The 14,749-nt window shown below is 43.2% G+C and overlaps 1 protein-coding gene across 2 annotated transcripts in view; it reads right to left on the bottom strand.

Annotated features, from left to right (window-relative positions):
• RPH3A (rabphilin 3A) overlaps positions 1–14,749 on the bottom strand; it is a 265,480-nt gene that overhangs the window by 124,143 nt on the left and 126,588 nt on the right. Inside the window, exon 1 of one of the 2 annotated variants that reach the window (XM_072802592.1) lies at positions 5,092–5,117. The exons of the other annotated variant lie outside the window; for it this stretch is intronic. The gene's annotated coding sequence lies outside the window, so the exon portion shown is untranslated. Of the gene's footprint in view, positions 1–5,091; positions 5,118–14,749 lie in introns of those variants that run through there. 2 annotated transcript variants of the gene reach the window in all.

The raw sequence follows: 14,749 nt of genomic DNA, 5'->3' as shown, positions 1-14,749 counted from the left end.
GTACCCATTAGCAGTCACTCCCCATTCTCTCTCCCTCCCACCTCTGGCAACCACTATCTATTTTCTGTTCCTATGGATTTGCTTATTTTGGACATGCCATATAAATGGGATTAGACAATATCTGATCTTTCATCTCTGGCTTCTTTCACTGAGCATCATGTTTTCAAGGCTCCTCCATGCATTCCTTTTTAAGGCTGAAGTAAATGTTACAATATCTTATTAAATCCCCACAAAAGCCCTATAAAGAAAATACCATCATTATCATGCCCAGGTTTCTGACAGGGAAACTGCAGTTCAGAGAGGTCAAGTAAGTTGCCCAAGAATAGCCAGGAGAGGGGAAGACCGGAGACTGAACTCAGAAGTCTGGCTCCAAGGCTCGCCAATTTGACTACTTTGTTAATCACCTTACTGAATGAATGATGGACTTTAGTCAGGCCCTTCATTGGACTGGGGAAACAGAGGCCCTGATTTCATAGAGTTTGGGCGAAGCCATCACCGAAATTCAGATGTCACAACCTCCTTTTCAGCTGGGGTCCACTTTAGCATGTCCTTGTGGCACCACTGGGGCCTTCTCATTCTGGCTGGAGTCAGATAAAATAGAGTGAGTTCCCCTGGTGAAGGTGAGACCTTGAAGGTGGGGATGAAGGGAGGGAGGGGAATACAACAGTGTCGCCTTCCCCAACTGCCAAATTCACAAACATCAGTGCGGCTCAACAAGCAATTACTGAGCCCTGACCATGTGCAAGAATCTATGTGAACAGAGGCATCACCAAGATGTGGTCCCTGCCCTTAAAAAGTTCCCAGGGCAGGGGATCCCTGGGTTGCTTAGCGGTTTGGCGCCTGCCTTTGGCCCCGGGCGCGATCCTGGAATCCTGGGATTGAATCCTGCGTTGGGTTCCCGGCATGGAGCCTGCTTCTCTCTCTGTCCCCCCACCCCCTCTCTCTCATAAATAAATAAGTAAATCTTTAAAAAAAAAAAAAAAAAAGCTCCCAGGGCAGTTGGGGAAACTGCTATCCCAGTATTACATCAAAGAAGAGGCTATGGTATTCCTATCTTTACCATCTCGGCATTACTAGGAAGCTGGCACAGTGCTGGGTAGAAAGCTTTCCTCCAACAGACATTTGCTGAGGAGCATCTATATACTCCAGATGTTACCCATTCCTCTTGGCTCTTTCTTATTAACCCTGCTCCACCTACAGCCTTCCCTCTCAATCCTAACCCTTCCCAGTTTCCCCAAGGAACACTTCTTAATAAAGCCTTTCACATCAATCTTTGTCTCAGGTCTGCTTCTGGGCACTACCCAAGCCAGGAGGTGAGCTAGAAAGTCATGTAACAATCACTAACACTAAAGTTTACTGAGTACTTACTACGTGCCAGGCAGGTATTATAAGCACTTCACCTGTATTAACTCATTTACTCCACAACACCACTAAGAGGCAGATGCTATTATTATACTCCACTTGCAGATGAGGAAAATGGGTTGCAGGGACTTGTGGCTGCCCAGTCAGTAGTGGCAGAGCTAAGACTTAAAACCAGGCAATCTTTCCAAGGCTGGGCTCTTGACCATTCTATGATCTGCTGCCTTTTGGGTAGGCTTGGGAAACACAGCTGGCATTTGGGGAGGCTAAGTGCCAGGGGTAAGGTGGCATCTGTGTATACAGAGAAAAAGAAACAGAAAGGCATGGAGGGAAGAGCAAGAGGCACATGCACGGGGAGGCATCTGAGAAGACATCAGAGGTCTTCCATTGCAATGAAGCCCAGCCATAGTTCTTGCCAATGAGTTCCAAAAGATTGCCTGTAGAGGACATGCAGCCATGCGGGGCAGTGGGGGGCAGAGGGGACAGGGGGGATGCTCTCCAGGTGAAGAGAGGTTGGGAATAAATGCCCCAAGTTCTCTCTTCCACCCTCCTCCAATAGCCAGTCTCCCAATGGCTGCCCCTAGGCAAAACCTAGGGACCCCAAGAAATGCAGCCCAAAGGCCCTCCCATCCCCCCTCCCCATGTTAACAGAACAGGGAGGGGAAAGCAATGGATCTGAGGGCTGAGGGACTTTGGTCTGCTCTGGCTTCATCAATTCATTCATTCACTCACTCAGTGAACATTTCTTAAATGCCCACTAAGCCAGGTGTCCAGAACCTACAACACTAATAGTACCCAGCCCCTCCCCTGAGAGAGAGTTATTTGTAATTGTATTAACTGTGGGCTGATAGTGGAGATGACATATGACTCAACCTGGAAGTAGCCGCGGGTCTGGAGTCACTTCACTAAGATGACTTCACGCTTCATCTCAAAGGATAAGAAGGGTCTGCCATGTGGGGGAGACATCTGTTGTTTTCACCTGCTCTATCCGACATTCCCCAGGGGAATGACCTTTAATCCAGCTCAGTCCCTCTGGTTGCCCATGGGATGAGCACATGACCCAAGTCTAGCCAATCAGCACATTCCATTTTCCTGGCCACAACAATTAGGCAGGGTGTGGGCACATGACCAGACCCATCCAATGCGAGGCAACTCTGGACCCTCCCAGGATCCTTCGTGGGAAGTTGTTCACTTTCTCCTGATGTTGTTAGAATACCTGGAGGGTGAGCCTGGGCTGTGGGTGGACACCTTGCCACTAGCAAGCATGAACGTACTGAAGAATGAAGCCAACACCAAGGAAAAGTGATCTGAGAGAAATAGAAAGTCCTGATGGTATCATTTGAGTTCTGGGATCCAGCCATTCCTAAGGCCATCAATTATTCAGTTATTTCAACAAATACAAGTTTTTTCTTTGCTTCAGCCTCTTTATGTTGGGTTTCTGTTGCTTGCAATTAAAAAGGCCTTGACTGATAAGATGGGGAAAGGCAGAGGAAGTAGGGCTTGCCAGGAGAACAGACTCAAGGAACCACAGACAGTTGGATGTGCCTAGAGGGTAGAAATTTGTAAAAAGAATGGGGCAGAAGGTGAATCTGGGAAAGTGGATGTGGACCTAGAAAGCCTTGAACCCTCAGCAAAGGACCCTAAACTTCCTTCACAGATTCCAGAGCTTCTACAACTTTCTACTCTTCCCTCAAATAATCAGCAAGAGTTCCTAGCACCTCAGGATTGTGGCCTGTCTGGGGCAAGTACAGAAGAGGTGGTTCCTTCCCTCAGGGGCTTCCCATCCAGCTGAGGGAAGAGGAAGCAAAACAGGGAAAACTATAACCAATAATAATAATAGTGAATATTTATTATTAATGATGTGCCAGATATGGCACTGTGTTTACATAGATTTTTTTCATGGAATCCACATACCACTCTATGAAGTCAGTGTTATGAATGTCCCCCATATTTTATTGATAATGAAAGTAAGGCTCTGACAGGTGGAATCACTTGCCTAAGGTCACACAGTTTGGAAGCGGCAAAGCTAGAACTTGAATTCAAGCAGTGTGACTGCTGAGTCCACATACTTGAAACATTTTGCTGAGCAGCCAATTGGTTCACAGGTGGAATGAGAAAAGTAAACAGGAAAGGAAGTCAGAAGGTCAAGATGGAGTCTATAACCAAGCTGTAAATGGCTCTGCCCCAGGTCTCATTTTGGAAGACAGCCCCACGGAGGGCATGGCTGTGGGTCACAGGTGTGCATGGCAAACAGCCTTTTTACTCACGTCCTTGTGGGCTTGGGGGCTGCCTGGCTCTGCTGAGGAATACAAGACAAGTAGAACCCTTGTCAAAGGACACGGAACTTGAAATGCAGGGAGAAGGAGCAGCAGGCTGCCACTGACCCCATCTTTCACAAAATGCCCTGTCTTTCCTGGATGACACCACTTTTTCCATGTCTGTGACTGCCTCCTGGAAAGTACCACAACTTGACATCCCACTGCAGATTCTCCACACCAGAGAAGCCTGCAGAGGCATATTTGCTTTTTATTCTGGAGAAGGTAGATGGGAGTAGATTCTGAGGTCCACTCATTGCCTACTCACCTCATTCTCTCATATTCGGAATGTGCATGCACGTGCTAGTATGTGCACGCAAACACACACACACACACACACACTAACCCTCTATTGATGAATAGAGGAAATGGCCATACTCCCAAGGCCCCTGAAATCCTGCCTCTTGTGGTAAGCCTTCCTCGAACACCCCTCTCTTGTCTCAGAGTTCCAAGAACCTGACTCACATGGAGAAAACCGGGCTCAGAGAGATTACATGGCACATAAGTGTCAAAGCCACAACCTGATTCCCACTGTGACCTTGGGCAAGCTGACTAGCCTCTCTGAGCCTCTGTGTCACTGTTTGTGAAATGGGATTAATAGCTATCCTGCAGGGTATAGGGGAGAGATAAATACAGCAATATGTAGGAATCCCATGTCATGGCACCTAGCATGTAGTAAGCATTCAACAACATAATAGCAAATTAAATTAGATTACATTAGATTACAGCACTGGGTGTTATACTATATGTTGGCAAATTGAATTCCAATAAAAAATATACAGGGATCCCTGGGTGGTGCAGCGGTTTGGCGCCTGCCTTTGGCCCAGGGCGCGATCCTGGAGACCCAGGATCGAATCCCACATCAGGCTCCCGGTGCATGGAGCCTGCTTCTCCCTCTGCCTATGTCTCTGCCTCTCTCTCTCTCTCTCTCTCTCTCTCTCTCTGTGACTATCATAAAAAATATATATATATATATATATACAAAAAAAATTTTAAAAATCTAGAAACTGGGATGCCTGGGTGGCTCAGTGGTTTAGTGCCTGCCTTTGGCTCAGGGTGTGATCCTGGAGTCCCAGGATCAAGTCCCACATCAGACTCCCTGCGTGGAACCTGCTTCTCCCTCTGCCTGTGTCTCTGCCTCTCTCTTTGTGTGTCTCTCATGAATAAATAAATAAAATCTAGAAGCTAATGGGGGGGGGGCTCAAGATACTGTGTTTCATCTCATTAAATGTAGCATTTCAGCTTAGCCTCCATAGGATAACTGACCCAGGCTGCAGTGGCTGCTGTCCCATGAACGTCCATGCTGCCTGGACTTGAGCCTCCCGGTCCAGCCCAACATGACTCAGCACCTGGAAACATGTGCTTCTTTAAATAGATCCTGCTCTCAGCTGATTCTCAAGGCTGATCAATGACTTACCTGTCATTGGTGGGAGGTATCCTGGGGCTTGCTGAGAGTCTGCTGGTGTGGAGCAGAGGGACATAAGGGACACTGGAGGAAGGTCACTGGTGACTATGACCCTGCTAGAGAATTAAGAGAATGGCCAGATGAGACAGCACCCAGAAACAGGGAGGTTGTCTGCACCCATCCCACCAAACTGGTCCATAGGGTTTAGTGTCATGCCCCAAAGCCCCTGCAACATTATGGAGGGGTCAGGAGACCTAAGTTTAAATCTCAGCTCTGCCACCAAAAGCTTCCTGACCTTGGACAAGTCCTTTGCTTTCCTATCTTCTCATCCATCAAGCCATACTCTAATTACAAATGCACAACAGGAGGCAGAAGACAATCCAACTGCTCCCAGTGGAGGATCAGCCAAATGACTTATAGTCCATCCATACCATGCAACAAGTACTGGTCAAACGAGAGATGTTACTGACGTGGGCTGAGATGAAACCACCTCCGAGCCACTGTGGGACAGTGAGCTGCCATCAGAGGGCTTTGTGTCATGTCCTGCATAGATATGTACACTAGAATATTCATAGAATAACTCTAAAAGGAAAGAGACACACACAGACACACACATTCTGGTAAATGGAAAAGACTTACATTTTGTAAAAAAAAAAAAAAAAAAACAACTTAAGGAGACATAAGTCTTTATCTTTTACTTTTCGCTTTTTTTTAAAAAAAATTCTCACTACTGCATTTTTCCAAAATAATTTCCAAGTTAGCAACAATCTCACATTCATGCTCACTGGAAAACAGGGTGAGCTCCAGATAAACGAGGTCACCAAGGCCCCAAGCCTGTTTCCAGTGGCCACAAGTTCAATGGCTTTTGGCAAGCCTCCAGCTCCTCTGAGGCTTGGTTCCTGCTGTTTGTCAGCAGTATTTTTGCCCATGACTAGTAGAGAATATCAAATATGGAAGAACTTGGAAAGCACATCTGTTAAGTATATATGCTTGCTAATAACTTCTTACTTCCATGAAACAGAAGAGTGAGTCTATAAAGGGTCAGCTAGATACATTTATGAGACTTCCTCTCTTAAGGCATTTTTTCAAATGCATTCCAGCATTTTGTGTGACTCAAATCCCACAAGCACTGGTTTGGGGTGGAGCAGAATGGGGTTAAGGCCCACCTCCATCATCCACTAACATAAACATCCAAAGTCTCAGTCCCTTTATTGGTAAAAAGGACAGCGATTATACTTCACAGGGATATTGTGGAAATTAAGTGACAGAGCATGTGTGAAACTTTTAGCATAGAGTTAGCACCTACTATGTGCTCAACGAGTAACAAAATCTTTCTCTTAAACTTTTCTTGTAGTTATACCAGCAGCCATTTTGCTTTTAGGATCTAGATGCTCTGTATACAGTTTAGAAAAACCACGACCTCTGGATGGAAATGACTGTATCTTCTGTCTTAGCTGGAGATCCTTAGAAGGCAGAGCATGAGGCAAAGGTGTACGTGTACTGGGAAGTGCGACCCCAGGGAAAGAAGCAACACAAGTAAATGGAGTGTATTATGAAGCTGGCAACAGGTTGGTTGCTCAGAAGTCTTCAGAGAGGCTGTACCTCTGAATCATCAATCTGGAGCCAGAAATAATATACCCACCAGCTCTCATGGGATGTCAACTCCCCCCACACCTTGATTTCACAGAGGTGAGTATCACCTGGACTTCACAATGCCTCATGCCTCAGTGGATATAAGAAATATAAGGAACCAGAGCAGCTGCCACAGCAGGAATGACAATAGCAAGGATGGTGCAACAACTAATGTCTCTCAGACCATGAGAATATTATGAAGTGCTGCTAAGCCCACTCTGGCCAGAAAGGAAGGCAGGTGCACAGGTCCTAGAAGGGACTACTACACCTTCTGCACAGATTTGCCTCCTTACATAGCTAGGCTGTCCATCTGCCACCTGCTAACCTGCTTGTTTAATGTCTAAAGCACATGGATCCACCCCTGAGCACCCATTTCAGAGAACAAGTAAGGTCTTCTGGGCCCCAGGGAGCATCCCATCCCAGCCTGGTCCACTCCCACAGAATGTCCTGCTAAGGATGGCCAGAGCCCTCTGGACATTCTCAGCTCTTTGCTCCAGAAGGCTGCTTACTTTGACCTCGACCCCGACCTCGTTACTTCAGCCTCTTGCAGAGCTGTCCATCAGGAGTGGCATTTAAATGTGAGATCCTGGGCTTTTTATCAAAGGACACGATGAACAACCACACCATGCCAAATCTATTCTTGCTTCTGCTGGGTTTCATTTGAGATGTAGAACCATGGTATTCAGTGCTCTCTTTCTAAATTCCTTTTATTTTATTCATTCATTTATTCAGCAAATATGTATTGAGGGAATTGGTAAGAAAAAAGTCAGTCTAATAGAAAAATGGTTAAAAGTTAATGAATACACAGTTCATAGAAAATAAAACACAAATGACTCTCAAGCATTTGAAAAGATGCACCATTTCACTCAAAAAAGAGAAATGTTTATTAAAGCTATACTGAGAGACCATTTTCCCCATCAGATTGGCAAAAATCCAAAAGGTTAATAACACATTTTGTTGGCAAGGTTGTGGAGGAATAGGTATTCTCAAGCATTTCTGGTAGGAGTGTTCCTATGGTGCATAATTGGATGATATCTATCAAAATTATGAAAGCAGATATTCTTTGACACAGCAATTTCCCTTCTGGGAATTTATCCTACAGAGATGTTTGGACTTGTGCAAATTGATGTACATACAATGTTATTCACTGCAGACTTCTAAGAGCAAAATATTGGGAATAATCTAGATGCTTTAAATAAATAATAATCTAAGCAATGACATTCTATGTAGATTTTTTTAAAGAATGAGATGTCTCTCTATTCACTGATATAGAAAGATCTCTATGATAGAATGGCAAATAATAAGGCACAGAGGAGCATGGATATGGCATGCCCGCATTAGGCTAATGCTGCCTAACAAACTACCTCAAAAGTTTAAAAAGTAATTGTTCACTCTCATGCTCTCAGACTTGGGGTTCTGTTGATCTCAACTGGGCTCAGCAGGGTGATTCTGCATTAGGCTGCAAGGTCCAGAGCTTGCGGACTCTATTCCACATTCTTCATTCAAGAGCCAGGCTGAAAGGGACAATAGTTAAACCTCGGCACACTCCTCTCATGGTGAATCATGGAGCACAAGAGAGGAAGGGTAATGACACAAAAAACCTTTTGAGACTCTTATGTCTTGTCAACTAACATCCCACTGTCCAAAACAAATTATATCACCAAGTCCAAAATCAAGGGGTGAAGAAGAACATTCTATCCACCATGAGGTCATGGCAAGAGTATGGATATGTAATACCACCAGAGAACTGTAGAGAATGGGACCAATAATTAAACTAACATTACATAAACACACACATGCAAACACCCAATTTTACTTATTTTTATCTAAAGGTATCCTGGAAAAAAAACTGTAACAATGGTAATCTATACTGGAGGACCGGTGGAAAGTGAGAGCTTGTAGACAGAGGATAGGTAAGGAAGAAGACATTCCACTGCATACCTTTTGACATTTTTAAAATCAGGTGAATGGTTTACCTGTACAAAAAAAAATATTTTAAAATGTACATGGAGCATCTACTAGGTGCCCGGCACTGGGAGAGGCACTGGGGACAGAGCTATAAACAAGACAGACCTGATTTCCACCTCCAGGTAGCTAATCCTTGGGTGCAGTTGTCTCTACTCTGGCTGCCACCAGAGCCACCTGGGAAACTTTTTAAAATGCTGATGTCCAGCTCCACTCCCAGAGATTCAGACTGTAATCAGTTTGGTGTACAAACTTTTACATACTTTTAAAAGGTCCCAAGGATTTTGGTGGGAAGCCAGGGTTAAAAATAACTAGATTAGCAAATGATAAAAGATAAAAATAATCAAATAATTAGTTGGTTGTACTAGGCACATTAACTAGTTATTAGAGATTTCTTATATTTTCTCTTCTTGGAAAGCAAAACTCTTCTTAGCAATTGAATTCTTCTCTCTCTCTTATTAAAAGTGTAAGATTCTATATATCTTCCTTTTCACTTTGGCAGTCAGGAAGCTCAGTGTCAAAGCTGAAGCTCAACTGGAGCAACTTCCTAAAGCCATAATGCCTACACATGTGTAGTCTTTTTCTAAACTGAATTTCTGCCTTTACTTATTTTTTTGGTGACCTTGAATCTCGATTTCTGTTTTGCCATTAGTTCATGGTTTGTATTCTTACAAGGTGTCTCAAATCTTTTATAATGCAGCGGAACTAAATTATCATCATCAACAATAACAACAATATAATACCTTCTGTTTATTTGCTTGGCACTTATTATGCTCCAAACACTGAGATTGGCACTTGAAATATTTATCTCCAATCATTTTTTAAAAACTCACAGAAGAAAAAAAAAAACTCACAGAAGAGGTATCATTAAGCTCATTTTACAGATGATAAACTGAGACTTAGAGAGATTAATTGCTTGTCTGGAGTCACAAAGTAGTAAACATCAGGGCTGGTATATTATTTTCCTATTGCTGCCAACAAGTTACCACAAATTTAGTGAATTAAGACAACAGAAATTTATCTTACTGTCCTGAAGTTCAGGTGTTCAAATAGGTGATCAGGGCTGTGTTTATTCTGTAGGTTCTAGGATAGAATCTTCTTGCCTCTTCCAGCTTCTAGAGACTGCCTGCCTTCTTGGGCTCAGGTCTCCACTCCTGCCTCCGTTCCCATAGTCACATCTACTACTAACTTTGACCTTCCTGCCTCCCTTGTGATTACATCCCACCTTCATCCCCAGAAAAACCCATGTTATCTTCCCACCTCAAAATCCTTAGCTTAATGGCATCTGCAAAGTCCCTTTTGCCATGTAAGTTATATATTCCCAGGTTTCAGGAATGTTTGAGGACCATTACTTAATTAACCATCTCTTGGATTCTAACCCAGGCTTCTCTAACCCCTAATCATGTGCTTTCTACAATACTTTGCTGCATCCACAAAATCCAGGCTTTATTTCTGTGAAATCATTATTCCCAGGGCTTCTGTGGGTCTTCAAAGAGAGAGGAACATACTTCTCCACAGATTGGACAAGACACAGAAAAAATATACAATCTACCAAAGATAAATTTCCCCATTCCAATTGGAGTTGTAGGGCTATTCATAAGATAGGGCAGCAAAGGATCCATCCCCTGCTATTCTCTGCTGTTAGTTAAGTGAGGCTTCAAGATGTAGTGAAAAGTGGCTTTTCTGCATTATTCATTTGCTTCCTTTGTTGCCTCCTCCACTAGAATGTCAGCCACAGGAGAGTGGGGCCATCTCCATCACACTCACCATAGTATCCAGAGCCCAAAAAGCATAGCACAGAGTTAGTGTTCCATTGATAAATGCAAGCCCCAGAGCTACTTTGCTTCAGGGGGTAGGATTTCACCGGGGTACCTGAAAGATGGGGGAGGAAACTGAGTGGGCTTTGTCCCCAATTCCTCACCTTTGAGTGGGGTTAACGTGAAAGCTGAGGTCCCTGGTCAGGACCATAAATGAGAGGAAACATGAGCAAGATGGTGTTTGCCTTGCTGCGCCCTTCTGAGAGCAGAGATTACATCTCTTGAACATTCTACATGAAGCATTCTCAATCGATCGTGCATAGACATCAATAACAATCCACCTATAAAAAATTCCCCCACAAGGACACAAAGATAGATGTACAAGGATATTCACTGCATTGTTTGTAGCAGCAAAAGAATTGGACACAACCCAAATGTCCATCAATAGGGGTTTGGGGAAATAAATGATCATATAGTCACATTGACAGAATGCTATGCAGCCATTGAAAGAATGGGATAGATGGGGTGGGGGGAGGGTTGTCCAAGATGTAGTGCTCAGTGAGAAAAGGCAAGTTGCAGGAAAGTGTATAATGTATGGTTCTATGTTAAATATATATAAATATATATACTTCTTAAACTGTGCACTTTAAGATCTGCACATTTTACTATATGTAAATTATAACTCAATAAAGAAAAACCATTATATGTATACATTCTAGTTCTTTGGTCTTTAAGAAGCAAACTTTTTCAAATTATTTCTGAAATTAGGACTTGCCTTCTCATATATGTAGCATTTTATGTTTTGCTATTATTAAGTCGAAAGGGTGGCTTACCACTGGAGGTAGCTCACAAAAGAAGAAATGCAAGAGATATATTTAGCATTTACACAGAAAGTAAACATAGTAGATAAGCATATGCATAGAAAAGCTAAAAATGTACACATTTGGAATTCAGGAGTGAAATAATTGGGAATGGAAGTTGCAAGACCTTTGTACTAGGGGCACATATTACTTTAGTCATGAGAAACAAATTAAGGTTAAGGAAAACCCTTTCTGTGACCGGGAAATAGTGCAAACCTGTGGATTTGAGAAAATGGAGGGCATCAAAGGGGCATTTGACAATGTAACAGACCAAGAGAATTGAACCTCACTCGTGTTTTCAAAATAGAAAGAACTTTGTTATTGTTTTCTGATTATAAAAGTAATTTGTGCTCATTGCATAAACACTCAAAGACCAGGGAAAGGAGGCATTGAAAATTACCCATAAGCCCACACTGTACCACCAAAGAGAGCAAAGCCTAACGCTGGGGTGCACTTACTTACAAGAGGAACACCAACCTTTATATACTGCTTTAAAACTCGATTTTTGTCCCACCTAATATGTAAATAATATCTTCATTTAATATGTAAAGAAAATCTTTGCATGTTGTAATACTACAATATGTATCATCTTAATAACCCCAATGTATTATGTATGTTATGTAGTTGTACCATTATTGGCATAACAGAGACTCTATCATTGAATATTACATTGTTTCCAATTTTTACCGATTGAAATAATGATGCAGGGACGCCTGGGCAGTTCAGTGGTTGATCACCTGCTCTGGGCTCAGGTTGTGATCCCAGGGTCCTGGGATTGAGTCCCGCATCAGGCTCCCCACAAGGAGCCTACCTCTTTCTCTGCCTATGTCTCTGCCTCTCTCTGTGTGTCTCTCATGAATAAATAAACAAAATCTTAAAAAAAGAAAGAATGATACAAAGAAAATTCTCATACATATATCTTTAGGCACTTATCTGATTGTTTACTGAGAATAAATTCCTAGAAGTCCTATTTGCTGAGTCAGTAAGTTTATACATACTGAAGGCATCTGATTGCTGTGACCACAAACTTTCTCATAACACGAATAATCATTAGCATCAGCAATTGTTGAGCATGAAGTTCATGCCAAGACTTGCATTCCTTTACCTTCTGAACAGTCCTACAAGGCTGGTGTTTTTATTGTACCTCATTCTATAGATGGAAAAACTGAGGCTCAGAGAGGTATATAACCTCTCAATATCACACAGCTAAAAACTGGCAGAGCCAGGAATAGAACCCAGGTATGTCCACCTCCAAAGGCCAAGCTCACAGTCAGAGCACTGTGCTGCCTGCTAATCTCATGGCTTCCAGAACAGTCATATTATTTCATTATCCAACCTATAGTGCATGAGAAAGCTCATGTCCTCACTTTTGCCCCTTTCACTAAGTATTATCATTTGAATCATGTAAGGAGTGTGTAGTTGCAAACACCAAAAGCCTCAGTTCAAAATGGCTTAAATAATAAAGTGATTAATTGGCTCAAATAACCAGAAGTCTTAAGGGAGGTTAAGTGTCAAGGATGCCTTGATTGAGCAGCACAGTAGTGAGACCAATGTTCAGGTCTTGTTTTTTCTCCTTGTCTTTTGTGGTGCTGGCTTCATCCTCCATCTGACTCTCCTCCATGGTCTCAAGATGGTCCCTGACAACTCCTCATTCTGTGTGCCTTCTTCTCCAAGTCCAGACAGGAGGAGAGAAGGTTGACTTTGTAAGCCCTCTCAGGAGAGTGGGAGATCTTTCTAAGGATCCCTCAGCTTGCCAGTGGCCTGAATTGCCCCATGTGCTCATCCTGAACCAGTACTGTAGGTAGGATTATGATGACAAGTTTAAGCCTGGGCTGCATATGCCCTTTCCTAGATCTTGTAATGAAAGTAAATTTAGCTTCCTCTGAGGCTATAATAGAAAAAGCGTGGAGTGAAATTCATGACACTTCACAAGAGAAGAAAGGTCGGATATTGGGGATTGGAACAAACACACTTGTACCCCACCCTTCCACTCATGGACCTTACCAATGTAGGGGACCCTACGTATCATTCTACCCTGTTCATGGCAGGGAGAAGCATCAGGGAATTAACATCCCCAGGGAGCAATCTTTGACCAATGAGAGAGCAGGTGTACAGTCTTCAGCCATATCAACTTGAATGTGCCCTATCTTGTCTGATCTCAGAAGCTAAGCAGGATCGGGCCTGGTTATACTTGGATGGGAGAGAGTAGGTGTATAAATACCCCAGCTCCCTCAACCCTTAGGTGGATCGACTGAGGAGCATGTCCTGCAGTAGCCCCCAGAATTCTCCAGTAATAACTAGCTCACCCTTCTTCCTCTTCCCTTCTCATGTGTCCAGTCCCCTGCTAGTGTTTCCTAGGACCACCTCCCAATAAATCACTTACACTTGACTCCCTGACCTGGAGTCTACATCTTGGGGACAGAAACTAAACAGTAACATGGTACAAAGTCCACTACATTTTGTTTCTAGTCTTTGTCTGTTGTGGGAACATTCTAAAAAGATAAAATTTCAGCGTTGTAAGGTTAAGGATAGACATTCACGTGGTGGTTCTCCAATCTGCCAAAAGGACAATATCTGCCTCTAAGCTACCTCCTTCACCTTCAGTGCAAAGGAGAAAGGAGCCCATCTTCCTTCAGAAGCCACTTTGCATGCACAGCTACGTCAACAATGACCAGACAAGAATGCAGTATTAAGCATCCCACTGTGAGTCTGTCCTGCAGATACAGACATCTGGACTCCATGGTGAGATCCCTTTAGGAAAAAGAGAGAGAACTCTAAAAACTGACTCAGCCTTTCATAAATTGGTGTTTTTAATATTCCCCTTCCTGGGGGCATTTGCTATAAACAAACTATTGGTCTGGTTGAGAGATAAAAAAGAAGCCCTTCCTCAAAAGATGTCACACATTAATTTTTAAGCTCACTCCTGAGAGATGCAATCTCTCCTTTAGTGCCAGTTAATGGAATTTGTATGACAATAATTTATTTACTGAAGTAATTAATTGCCATATAGCTTTGCATGGCTGGATGCAGCATTGGCAAGTGGCTGATTTCTATCAGGAAAAGGCATGTGAGCAGCTTCATTTCACAGACGAGCTATAAACTAAGCAGATTTCTAACTCAGAAATATCCATTTTCAAAGGGAAAAATCCTCTGGACTCTGAAATGGGGACTGATTCCCTGAGTCTAAGACTAGGAAGGGAACTGAAAGCACATTGTGTTCAACTGCCCCCTTTTACAGAGGAGTAAGCAGAAGCCAGGAAAAAGAAATGCTCCATCTCTAAGATTTCCAATTGAGTCAGTGCACAGTGCCCAGGCAGCCTGATTCCCAGCTCAGTACTTGTCCCACTAAGCTCTCTGCCTACACCCTAGGGTGCTGATGAAACAGACAGAATGTGTTCCCAGGAGGAGAGACTGGGAGCCTATTGAAACAACTGATTTGAAGGCAGAGACAGGAAT

The sequence above is a fragment of the Canis lupus genome, chromosome 27 (genome assembly GCF_048164855.1).
Source record: "Canis lupus baileyi chromosome 27, mCanLup2.hap1, whole genome shotgun sequence".
NCBI classification, from domain to species: domain Eukaryota; kingdom Metazoa; phylum Chordata; class Mammalia; order Carnivora; family Canidae; genus Canis; species Canis lupus.
The sequence above is the reverse complement of the archived record's forward strand: the minus strand, read 5'-3'. Positions and strand labels throughout refer to the sequence as shown.